The sequence below is a fragment of the Canis aureus genome, chromosome 32, assembly GCF_053574225.1.
Source record: "Canis aureus isolate CA01 chromosome 32, VMU_Caureus_v.1.0, whole genome shotgun sequence".
Classification (NCBI taxonomy): domain Eukaryota; kingdom Metazoa; phylum Chordata; class Mammalia; order Carnivora; family Canidae; genus Canis; species Canis aureus.
Genome location: NC_135642.1, coordinates 26,996,101 through 27,010,034, shown reverse-complemented (window position 1 = coordinate 27,010,034; position 13,934 = coordinate 26,996,101). Strand labels below are relative to the sequence as shown.

Genomic DNA, 13,934 nt, shown 5'->3' with positions numbered 1-13,934 from the left:
TAAGGGGGTAAAGACTTCAGTGGAGAAGAAACTGCAGATCATGTGGAAATATCAAGAAAACTAGAATTAGAAGTGGATTCTGAAGATGTGACTAAATTGCTGTAATTTCATGATAAAATTTTAACGGATGAGGAGCTGATGAGTAAAGAAAGTGGTTTCTTAAAAAAAAAAAAAAGAAAGAAAAGAAAGTGGTTTCTTGAGATGGAATTTACTCCTGGTGAAGATGCTGTGAAGAGTGCTGAGATGAAAACAAAAGGATTTAGAATATTATAAAAAACTTAGTTGATAAAACAGTGGTAGGGTCTGAAAAGACTCCGATTTTTAAAGTTTTTACTGTGGGTAAGTTGATAAGACAGTGGTAGGGTCTGAAAAGCCTGACTCCGATTTTTAAAGTTTTTACTGTGGGTAAGTTGATAATACAGTGGTAGGGTCTGAAAAGACTGACTCCAATTTTTAAAGTTTTTACTGTGGGTAAAATGCTAACAAATAGCATCAGACGCTACAAAAGAAATCATCTGTGAAAGGAGGAGGCAGTTGATGCAGCAAACTTCACTGGCATTTTGAGAAATTGCCCCAACCTTCAGCAACCATTCCCCTGATCAATCTGCAGCCATCAAGATCAAAGCAAGAACCTCTAATTATATGGTCTCATTCATTTGGGGAATATAAATAATAGTGAAAGGGAATAGAGGGGAAGGGAGAAGAAATGGGTAGGAAATAGCAGAAAAGGAGACAGAACATGGAAAACTAACTCTGGGAAACGAACTAGGGATGGTGGAAGGGGAGGAGGGAGGGTGGTGGAGGTGACTGGGTGGCAGGCACTGAGGGGGGCACTTGACGGGATGAGCACGGAGTGTTATTCTGTACAATGGCAAATTGAACACCAATAAAAACTAAATTTATTATTAAAAAAAAAAGAAGAAATGTCAGAGAAAGACAAAAAAAATAAAAAATAAAAAAAGAACCTCTACCAGCAAAAAGATGACAATTTACTAAAAGCTCTGATGATGGCTAGCATTTTTTAACAGTGAAGTATTTTTAAATTAAGGTGTGTACATTGTTTCTTTATACATAATGCTACTGCACACTTAACAGATTACAATATAGTATAAATATAACTTTTGGATGCAATGGAAAAGCAAATCATTTGACTCACTTTATTGCAATAGTCACTTTACTGATAGTGGTTTGGAAGGAAACCCACAATATTTCTGAGGTATATTTGCATAACATTCTCTTATAGAAGTTAAAATATATTTAGAAATCATTCTTATGAAAAACATAGCATAAAGGAAGGCAGAGATAGAGGTAAATAGACTTGTAAGGTCACAAGAGTTCTGCATTTTACGTGAACTGGTACCAGTATTAACTCTAAATAGACTGTGAGAAGTTAATGATGTGTATTAACATACTTAGAGAAGCTACCCCCAAAAAAGCATAGGCATTGCTAAGAAGCTAACAAATAAATTAAAAGGGAGTACTAAGAAACAGGCATATTTATTTAAAAGAACTAAAGTAAAGTACAACAAAATACAGAGAAAAAAAATTAGTAGCCCTAAATCCAACCACACAAACATTCCATTTTTGTCTAGGGAGGAAGACAGAGAAGCAAACAGATACCACTTCTTTCAATAAGAACACACCTCATTGCTCTGTGTGCTCATAAAGTTCATGGTGCTGCTCTTTTTGAACAAGACAATTATATTTGGGTTTGGTGGTGGAGAAAGGAAGATGAAAACATTACAACTGTACATTAAACAAAAAACATACAGTAGCACACCAATGTGAAAACTGCATACATAGGTTTTTAGTTTGTTTGTTTGTTTTTATAGTACCCATTAGGATCATAAGTCAGTACCAATAAAGCAGCTTCTGCATAACTACCAAGTTCATTTTAGTGGATTTTTGCTGATTACCTAACACAATTTGCTATTTAAAAACAGCTGTGTGAGCAATTACTATTCTTAACTTAATTCCACAAACAATTCTATTCATTTCCTGTAATGAGGCCTGTGTACTCCCTGCGTTCAAGTCTTAGACCATTAATTCCTGCAATGGCAACACACTCTGCCTCTCAGAAGAACTCCGTAAAAATTTTTCCTTCATATTTCTCCTATATTTAAAAATCTCTTCCTCATATATTCTTTAAACTATGACTTATTTCTTTCTAGACTCACAAAAATTTACACTGACCACCTGCACTCTTCCCAATTTATTCACTCACTCATTAATAAATTTCTTGTATCTATCCAGTCTCTTCCTAGACCACAGCAGCAAATCCGAATGTCAGGCACACAGAAGGCTCTCAAGTTAATGTCTGGTTATGAGATAAAACTGAATTTTTTCAAATCTTCAAAGATTAACCCAAAATAAAATACAAAGACCCTCTGTTGGTCTTGGTTTCTAATATCTCTGTATCAGAGGTCAGTAAACTTCTCCTATAAATGGCCATACAGTAAATATTTTAGGCTTTGTGGACCATACACTCTCCTAACCAACTATTCAACCCTACTATGTAGAACAAAAGCAGCCAGATAAAATATAAAGAGTGGTTGTATTCCAATAAAGCTTTATCTACAAATATAGGTGACAAACCATGGATATTTTGCCTACCTATGCTCTATGGCAGTTAATTCTGTTAACCATGTTGCGTCTCTGGGGATTTGCTGACATTAACCTTTGGGCCTCTATTTCTGCAAAGTATCACTTTCTCTTTCGTGTGAAAACTAAAAGTACCTGCTCTTCATCCCATGTTCCTCACGTTGGACATGTCCCTTTGGACAACAATCAGTTTTATGATTTTGACTGTCTCTTCAAAATGACACTTACAATACATATTCCCAGCCTTAATATCAGTTCTGTATTTTGGTTCTTAAATCATCAAATTTGGGCAGCTCAGGTGGCTCAGCAGTTTAGCGCTGCCTTCAGCCCAGGGCCTGATCCTGGATACCCAGGATCAAGTCCCACGTCGGGCTCCCTGCATGGAATCTGCTTCTCCCTCTGTGTCTCTGCCTCTCTCTCTCCCTCTCTCTCTCTCTCATTAATAAATAAATAAAATCTTAAAAAAAAATCATCAAATTCTTGCTGGCAGCTTTCATTTGGCTTTCCTGTCATTACCTAAAACCCATCCTGTATCTTAATAACAAACTCTCTGTATGTCGTTTATTTCTTCCTCATATGCGTTTGGACCCTATTAATATTTCTAATACTGCAGGTAATACTATAGTAGTTTGGGTCAACTAGACTTGTAAACTGGAATCATCTTTGACTCTCCCTTCTCTTCTCTCTCCACTATCCCTGTACTGGGTATTCCTTATGAATGTATCCTGAGGCAGCCTTTCTGTTCCTTCTTATTCTGGGATTTCATGATATCCTTACTTAGACTTTTTTTTTTCCTAGTGACTCTCTGAATCTTCCTAAAACACTATTATGTAACATTTCACCAGCTTATAATATCCTGCCCATGTAATTTTACTAAAACAATCCTTTAAAATGCATTCCCCTCAGATTTTAAAAGTAAACAGTTTCAGTGCCCCACTACCAAGAGAATAAATCCTAAATTCTTCAACCAGAAATGGAATATTTAATCATCTGTTCTACAAATGTTTACTGTCACTTGCACTGGGTTTTGCCCCTCCTATGCTTTAAGCTTTTGATGGCCTCTTCCCTTCCAACCCTAGTAGTCAAAAAAAACTTACTCATTCTTTGCTATGGCATAACATACTCACGGTTTAGGAGGATTCTAGGTACTGGTAATTCAGAGGTGCACAAGACACAGTAATCTCACCATCAAGCACCTGTCATTCAGTGTCTTACCATTCAAACTCTCGACTGTAACCCTGAGACATATTTATTGCACATAGTATCCACCATACATGAGCATTTCTTTGCTCTTCTTACTCCTCTTAGCACTTCTACCTCTTCTAATTAAGTCTTACTGGTTTAATGGTCACTTTCAATTCCACCTTTGCTGTACAGCTTGCCCAACCTCACTAATCCTTACTCAATTCCCTTCAATACTTTTACTGCACTTAAAAATCTGTATCACACAGCACAGAGGTTATAACTGTTCTTATGTGAACTCCATTAACAAGCATTCTCCAATTAAAGAGCATGGTCAGATCTTATTTGTATCACCTACACTAATAATACACAGAACTAGCTCAATTAAAAAAAAAAGCTTTTACACACAAAAATAACACTAGAAATTAATATAAGGGCAGGTTTTCTAGTGGCAAGTATGACCTTCTAGTGATCTTAAACTAATTCTCCCCAGTCTTACTTTTTTTTAAAAGATTTTATTTATTTATTCATTCATTCATGAGAGACACAGATAGAGAGGCAGAGACACAGAGGAGAAGCAGGCTCCATGCAGGAAGCCCGACACGGGACTCGATCCCGAGACCTTAGGATCACGCCCTGGGCCAAAGGCAGGTGCCAAACTGCTGAGCCACCCCGGGATCCCTTCCCCAGTCTTACTTAATAGCATGAATTTTTGCAAAGGAGCCTTCATAAAGGACAAAACTGACAACCAAAACACAAAGGTAACCATAGCAAGAAGACACTCAGCTGAGATCCCTGACACAGTCCTCTAATGGAAATAACTAAAACTCTCTTGCTCACAATCATGTATATTTATTGTAGTACCATGTAAGCAAAAATTAGGGTCATGTATGGATTTCTAATTTTGAACTCTCATAATTAGTGTCTAACCCACAAAAAAAATAATTGAACTTAAATCACTTGAAAATATCTACAACTTATAAAGATGAATAATTAGGGGACACCTGGGTGGCTCAGCTGTTGAGTGTCTGCCTTCTACTCAGGGCATGATCCTGGAATCCTGGAATCGTGTCGGGTTCCCACAGGAAGCCTGCTTCTCCCCCTTGCCTATTTCTCTACCTCTCTCTATATATATCTCTCATGAATAAATAAATAAAATCTTTTATTTTTTTCAGTAAAATCTTTTAAAAGATGAATAATTAGATAAAAAACTTATCACAGCATCCACCTTTGGGACTGTTAAAACTAGCTGGAAAAGCTGGTCACTGCCTATATAAACAAATCAGCTACTTCAGAGTATCTTTAGTTTAAAAACAGAGGAGTGCTTATCAAAACTATTTATCAGCAACTAAAAATACACACTAAAAAATACTTCTATTAAATAAAAGAATATAATTTTGGCATAAAAATAAGATCTGTATACCAAATCTTACATATTGTCTGTGGGCATGTAAAATGATACACTTCAGAAAACTGGCAGTTTATTAGAAAATAAAAATATACATACCCTATGGTATAACAATCTATCCCTAGGTATTTGCCCAAGATATAGTGAGAAAAAAACAGTCATAAACAGACTTTTATACTAGTATTGAGGACTGTTCATAACAGCTAAAACTGGAAACAATCCAGGTGACCACTAGTTTAAAAAAAGAACAGGGACACCTAGGTAGCTCAGTTGTTAAGCATCTGCCTTCAGCTCAGGTCATGATCCCAGGGTCCTGGAATAGAGCCTGGCCCATGGCTCCCTGCTCAACAGGGAGTGTGCTTCTCCCTCTCTCTCCCCGCCACTCTTTCCCTCATCCCCACTTGTGCTCTCTCTCCCTCTCTCAATAAATAAAAATCTTTTTAAACTACAGAAAGATCTGTAGTATATTCATTAGAAGCAATCCTGTTTGGCAATACAAAGAAATGGATTAGTGGTATACACAACAACATGCAAAAAATCTCGGTAGCCTTATGATTAGTAAAAAAAATCAGATAAAAAGGTACCATTCATATATTGATCTAAAACAGAACAAACAAAATCACAGTGATAAAAATAAAGACGGTTGCTTCTACAGTAGAGCTGACTAGGAAGTAGTACAAGAAATGTTTCTGGGGTGAAAAGAAAAGTTTTATATGACAACAAAATGTTCTAGTGGCCATTTTTCTAAGGTATTCAATTGAAAGTAACAATTATAAACTATGGAGAAAACATTTTTTTTTTAAAGATTTCATTTATTTGAGAGAGAGAGTGTGAATGTGTGCTTACAGGGAGGGGCAAAGGAAGAAGCAAACCCCATGGAGCAGGGAGTGGGAAGCTGGCTTGATCTCAGAACCCTGGGATCAAGACCCAAGTTAAAGGCAGACCCTTAACTGACTGAACCACCCAGGCACCCAAACAAAATTTTAAAAACTACTTGAAGGCAAAAATAGTGACCAAAAGTAGGCAGAAATTGGAAAGGATCTGATCAGGAAAAAAAAAAAAAAAAACAGATTCACTGAATAAGATCCAAATCTATATGGTATGTCCAATGAAGACACCCCATAGTCAGCATGGTATATTGTGGGTGAACAAGCAGAAAGCTACTATCTTCTTTGTTTAAGAAGCCAGAAAACAGGATTTGGGAATGCCAATATGTCTGGAAAGTAAGGAGGGAAATCATAGAAAGGATAACGCCACAGTTGGGAAAGGTTCAAAAATTTACATTTTAACTCTGCTCAAATCCTTGGATGAACTAACAATACAAACATAGGGGACAATACAAAAAAACCAACTGAAAGCAGCATCTAGAAGATTCAAATAACTGACCATAGATTTCAACTACTGGTACCATAGAGGAAACTAATCAGGGATGCTTGGTAAATAATTTGGGCTTTCTACAAACCTGCTTTAACAAAACATAAAACCAATCCTCAAGATAATTGATCAATAATGTAACTACTTACCAGAGCAAAAAAAACAAAACTTTGCAGAAGAGAAACTAAAACCTCTACAACACATCTTGTACATTTTATAATATAAAATAAAAAAATACAGGTGTGGAGAAATAAAAATATGACCTGGGAAATACAGCCTGGGAAAAACACTCCATATGGCGGGATGATAGATGCTGGAATAAGAAGGAAAGGATTTGGGCAGCCCGGGTGGCTCAGCGGTTTAGCGCTGCCTTCAGTCCAGGGCCTGACCCTGGAGACCCGGGATTGGGTCCCATGTCAGGCTCCCTGCATGAGGCCTGCTTCTGTCTGTGCCGCTCTCTCTCCTCTCTGTGTATTTTCATGAATAAATAAAATCTTTAAAAAAAAAAAAGGAAAGGATTTTGAAGCAGCTATTATATATTCAAAGACTTTTTAAAAAGATGGTCAAAATGAATGGACAGATGGGATACTCTCAACAGAGAAAATGGAAAAATATTTGAAAATGAAAATTCTAATGCTCATTTTGGTAGTACATCTACTAAAACTGGGAAGATTAGCATGACCCCTGCACAAGGATGACACACAAATTTTGAAGCACTCTATAGTTTTTAAAAAAGGGAAAGTAAATGGAAATTCTAGAATATAAAACTGTATTAACGGAAGTAAAAATTTACTGAATAAGCTAAATAACTGGAACTAGAAGAAATTATAAATGAAAATGAATAGAAATCAATAAAATTATCCAATATGAAGTAGAAAAAAATATTGGAAAAAAGAAATAGCACCTTAGCTACTTGTTAAATAGTCTAAAATAAATGTAATCAAAAAAAAATAAATAAAAAAATAAAATAAAATAAATGTAATCAGGATATGAGAAGTAGATGAGAAAATGACAAAGAATATACATCTGGGAGGAAAAAATTCCAAAAATTTCCACAAATCTGAAAAACACTGACTGCATGCAGGTCCACTGACTTTAGTAACCTCTAAGCATGAAAAATACAAAGCAAACCTCACCAATACACACAGTCATCAAAATGCTGAATGCAAACACAAGGAAAGAAACCTCACATTCAACCAGAGAGAAGAAAGACAAATTACATAAGAGGAAAATTATATAAGTAAAGGCTGACCACTCATCAAAAACAATGGAGGCCAAAGACAATAAAATGACATCATTACAGTTCTAAGAGAAAAAAAAGCCATCTGAGAATAACTGCCTAGAGATCTGAAATACAAGAAATTCTAACAAAAGTTTTCATGCTGAAGAAAAATGATACCAGATAAAATTTGGATCCACAAGAAGGAAAGAATAGAAACAGCAATTATATAAGGATAAATGACTAATTTTCCTCAATTTTCTTTAAAGTGCATAGGATTGTTTAAAGTAGAAATTATGAAGTTGTTTTGAAAACTTTAAAATATTTTTACGACAAAGAATAAAAAAAGTCAATGAAATAATTCTTTTCAAGATCCTTAATTTTAGGGCAGCCCAGGTGGCTCAGTGGTTTAGCGCCTGCCTTCGGCCCAGGGTGTGATCCTGGAGTCCCAGGATGGAGTCCCACATCGGGCTCCCTGCATGGAGCCTGCTTCTCCCTCTACCTGTGTCTCTGCCATTCTCTCTCTCTGTGTTTCTCATGAGTAAATAAATAAAATCTTTTTAAAAATCCTTAATTTTATATTGATATGATAAAATATAAAGCACATGTAGACTGTAATGAGTGTATATTTTAATCCCTAGAGCAATCCTTAAACATAATTTAAAGAGGTACAGCTAAAAAGTCATTCAAGATATTAAAATAGAATACAAAAAATATTTGATTAACCAAAAAGAAGTGAGAAAGGGAAGAACGAAAGCACAACATGTAAATAACATAACAAAACTAAATATAACATATCCAATACGTAACAAGTACTGGAAAGAATGCAGAGCAACTAGAACTCTCATACACTGCTGGTAGGAGTATAAAATAGTGAAACCACTTTGAAAAACTCTTCAGCAATTTTTTAGAAAATTAAACATATTTCTACATATGACTGAGAGGTTCCACTCTTCATATTTACCAGGAGAAATAAAAATGTTTATGTTCACAAATTGAATTACCCAAGACTGTTTGTAGCAGCAGCCTCATCATAGTAGCCAAACACTTAAAACAGTTCTAATGACTGCAGACACCTAAATGGATAAATATATCATGGTTTATTAATGCAATGGAACACTGCTATTGAGCAATAAGAACAAAGTGCTATACACAACTTGGATGTATCTTTTTAGCAAAGAAGCTAGGCTCAAAAGAGAACGTACTATTATATTCTATTTACACAATGTTCTAGAAGTGGCAAAATTAATCTAAGGTAATAAAACAAGAATGATGGTTGTTTGTGTAAGTGAGGGGTTGTTTAGAAGGGGCCATGAGGGAACTTTTGAGGTGCTACAGGTTAGGTTTCCCAGGAAACAGACTTAGGTGGATATGTGTGTTCAAAAAGTCCACTGGGAAGTTCTCATGCTCACTGCCTATGATGAGTTGAAGGTAGCACAAGTGGTGTAGTACAGGAAGAAGCTGAATTGTGATACAAGAGCAACAAATCCCTTAGGCCACCACATGGGGAATTCTCAAACTGGGATGGGCCTCAGAAACTGTCCTAAATAACAGCAAGTGAACCAAGATCTTTATATTCTTCCTCTATCCTACCACTGCATTGACCAGTCATTGGATATATGCAGACCCCAGAAAGTAGATGTGACAAGACCAAGATAGCCTTTTCCAGCAGAAAGCAACCCTTAAACGCTCTTTGGTGAGAGCTGTCCACCAACATTCCAAGCAGCTTGAAAAACAGGTGTTCAATCCTAGAAGCACTTTACTGTATTAATAACATGGCATGGGATAAATGTTTTTTATCTTGATTGAAGTATTGATTATATGGGTGTGTACACATTTATCCAGCTCATTGAACTGTACATTTAATATCCATTTGGGGTGTCTGGGTGGCTCAATTGGTTATGCGTTGGACTCCTGATTTTGGCTCGGGTTGTGAGATCAAGCCCTGCATGGGGCTCTGCACTGGGCATGGAGCTTACTTAAAATTCTCTCTCCCTCTCCATCTGCCCCCATCCTCCAAAAAATCCATTTATTTCACTGTATGTAAATCCTACCCCCCCAAAAAGTCACCCCACCCTCTTTAAAATGTTTTAAAAGGTCACCCACCCTCCTTAAAAAGCTCTGAAAATGTTATACTCTTATTCTGAACCCCTACCCCCACCCTCCAAAAACCCCATACTTAAATACTAAAATTATAGCTTGGAATGATAATACCCTAGTCAAACTACAGCTTTTGAAGTAGTAGTGGATATCCACAGCAATTGGCCCCCAGTATTAGAGACTATAAGAAAAAGATGCTGACACTCAGTAGTATTCATTTGAAGTTCAAATAAAAGTCCACACCCATGTGGCAAGGATGACATGGTGATTTGATAGGCTTTGTTGAAGCAATGGAAGGCAGATATCTGAAAGAGTTTTGTCATTTAAAAGAAAAAGTGCAAACCCAAGTTCTACCTTTCTATTACCTTCCAAATGCTATCTATTCCTACAATGAATATCCCTTTCTCCCAATTTTGGGACTGGCAATATGAAATAAAATAATTGATCATTACCAATGCAAACAGCACAATGCTGTCACATATTTAAAATAATTATGCTTTGGAGGCGCCTGGGTGGCTTGGTCAGTTGCCTTAGGTTCAGGTCATGATCCCAAGGGTCCTGGGTACGAGCCCTGCATAGGGCTCCCAGCTCAGCAGGGAGTCTGCTTCTCCCTCTCCCTCTGCTGTTCCCCCTGCTTGTGCTGTCTCTCTCTCTGTCAAATAAATAAATAAAATTAAAAAAAAAATTATGCTTTGAAGAACTATACAAAGAGAACTAAGGAAAGACTGTTCAGATGATTCAGAGATTTCTGAAGACTTAATGCATGAAGGCTATTTATACTGTAGAGAGCAAAATACCATTTTAAATCAATATCAGATTAAAAGTGACTTTTATCATGTTATGAACACACACAGTTTTGTGCACATGTAACTGTAAATTTGTAGGTTCCCTGGGGACAAAGGGTATATAAGTGAAATACCAGCAAATTATGTTCACTAACAATGCTAAGTTAGTACAAACCAAAATGATACACTAAAAAACTACATAAATGATAGTGAATGTATGCCTTTGGCAAAAAAGGAAAGAAGATTTGGTCTTTTACTACGATTACAACGTTACTGAAAGAATATGAACAGGCGCTTATATCCAATTATACCCAGGAAATAAACTAAAATTAAAGGGTGAGAATGTAAATATAAAGTTATTTTTGAAAATGTAATGCAAGTCAAAGGTAGAAAGATTCATGTTTTAAAAATGTGTGGTTTACACTCAATATTCAAGATGAACATGTTTTTCAGCTGAAGCTAAAGTTTAGTTTATAAAATTTTCAGAAATATGTTTTCCTTCATGATCCACACAGAACAGAAGAAGAGGAAATTAAGTATACTTCCATGGATGTAGTATGTTATTGCAGTAGCATAGTAGCTCCCTGCATGGAGCCTACTTCTTCCTCTGCTTGTGTCTCTGCCTCTCTCTCTCTCTCAGTCGGTCATGAATAAATAAATAAATAAATAAAATAAATAAAATCTTTAAAATAAAATAAAATCTTTAAAAATAAAATAAGATAAAATAAAATAAGATAAAATAAAATAAAATGTTTTCTAAGTATCATTTAGAATATCTCTCAAGTATTTGAGACCCAATGAAAAAGTGATCAGTGATAAAATGCTGGCAAAATACTTTTAGTTGGCAGTATTTCCTAAAGCAGGAACCCCATTCATTCTGACTTTGTCCTGTGACCTCTGGGTGAGTTAATCATCATCCTGTTAAAACCCTTAAAACCTTCAACCCAAAGAATTTGTAAAGATGAAATAAATGCATAGTTTAAATACATTTCTGCCCAAGAGCAAGGAACTAGACTTGGGAACTTGACCTCCTCAATTATGTCATTAACAAGAGAGAAGAAAAGATGGGCAAATATGAGTTTATAAATTGTTCAGAGCTGCTTTAGGAGAGAAGAAAAAAATCACCATACTTTGACTTCCCAGTAATTAAAAACAGATCTGTGTCTTGTGCCAACTCATCAAGTGAACACACATTCAATTCTATGATATCTCCTTGTCAGTCTCAAAGTGGAAAGGCTTGAACTGTATTGATTTACCCAATTCTATATCCATACACAATACCAAATATCTTAGTTGTTTGGTATTCTTCCCATTGCTTTTCAATATGGTCTAGCTTCTTCCTCTTTCTTCAGAACCGCATTCCTATCTTTGATCAGATTGGCTTCCAAATCTCCTGCATCCCAGAAAAACCTCTCAATTTCTCCCTTGGACACATGGGTGTGTATACATTTATCAAGCTCACTGAACTGTACATTTAAGAGAAAGATATTTACTGATAGCATGAAGAAAACTTGACATATTCTAAATATTTAATATATTTATTCCAGAAGTTTAAGAGCGCCCTCCTCTCCCCCCCACCCCCCCCACCCCCCACCAGCAAAAAGGATCTAGATGATTTCCTTCCATACCCAATTTCTCTCATTGGTCTTTCACTTTATCTTTTCAGCTTAACAAACTGTACCTACAAAAGCCGTATCAGGAAAATAAGCCTTACTGGCCGCTGAACCTAAGTACAATTCCTGACTTTTCCATTTACTAGGCATATGACAACTCTATTAAGGCTATTTCTCCCACAAAAACTGGAGGTTGATAATAGTACATAACTCACAGACTAAGGAGTGAATGAAATGAGATGATACTTAAAGGCACATAGTACAATATCTACCACATAGTAAATGCTCAATAAATGTTATGCTGTCTGAAACTTCAGACAAGGCCTTTTCATTCTCATTGTGAGAGAACTCATTTGGCAATCTTGCTACTGAGAAAAACTGGGGAAGGCAGGTATCTGCTGCTTAAAGAAGTGACTGAATCTAAGTTGGATTTCCCATTTGTGGTATTGCTTCTTCAACTATCAGTTCCTCTTTGACTGGATACTGAGAAACTGCTGAAGTAATTACCTTGTGTTTTAAACTCCTAATATAAATGGCGATTTATAGTAAATGAGGTCATCTTTCAAAGCCTAACCATAAAGCATATCTGGAGCCTACTATATAAATACTCAAACTACAAAGACATTTAAGTTTATGCCAAATCAACGTTGGTTTTTCCTGCTTTTATGAGAATACAACCAAGAAAGTAAAAAGGAAATAGTATCTTCATATTACAAGGGTGAAAAAAGGATTCAAGGTAGTAGCCCAAACATAGTTCAAGTTGTATGACTTGAACGTCACATCTTTTTCTACGCTTGAGTTTTCTCATTTGCAAAAACCAGGTAACATTGGCTCTACCTACTAATGACAGCATATAAAATGCTGAGCATCTTGCATGTAGTAGTTTCTAAGTGTTTAAAACTATCCTCACAAAACCCTTTCCCTGAAATGTTTCAATGGATTGTTTAAAAAGATAAAGGCAACGCATGACAGAATATATTATAATTATGTCACTAATTATATCTGTTTTCTCAATTAAACAACTTCTATTCAATAAGCATCTACTGAGTAACTATTATGAGTGAGAAGCCATACTTTGTCATTCACTCAAAATCACCACATTTTTATTTGCTTTTTACATCATATGTGTGGTAGGCATCAGCACACCACCAACTTGGTCAAGTTCAAGTCAACAAACAGATGAAGGATTACATTTTATGTACTTCTTCACATTTAATTTCCACTGACCTCAAGACATATTTGTATCAAACACATAACAAATAGGGATGCCGGGGTGGCTCAGTGGGAGCATCTGCCAGGTACCAGGATCAAGTCATGCATTGGGCTCCCTGCAGGGAGCCTGCTTTTCCCTCTGTTTATGTCTCTGCCTCTCATGAATAAATAAATAATTATTTTAAAAAATAATAAATCTATGAACCTTCAAAAATACTGCATTATTTCCAAGCAGAAGTTGCCCTAAAAATAGTCCTCTAAGAAACCAACCTCAAAATCACATGTGAATGGAAGTCAGAATAAAAAACTTTAATTCTAACACAGTAAAGGTGCATTTAATTCTGGCCAGAAAACGTGTAAAAGCAAGACTGATAAAATATGAGAAGGAAAATATTAGCTGGAAAAGAAGAAAAATTATAAAGTGATTCAGTCACAAATCT

At 35.9% G+C, this 13,934-nt stretch overlaps 1 protein-coding gene and 1 pseudogene across 9 annotated transcripts in view; one reads left to right on the top strand and one right to left on the bottom strand.

Annotated features, from left to right (window-relative positions):
- The window catches only part of TCF12 (transcription factor 12), a 371,870-nt gene that overhangs the window by 238,397 nt on the left and 119,539 nt on the right, over positions 1-13,934 (bottom strand). The gene's annotated exons all lie outside the window — the stretch shown is intronic.
- Positions 7,199-7,293, top strand: LOC144303702 (U6 spliceosomal RNA; annotated as a pseudogene).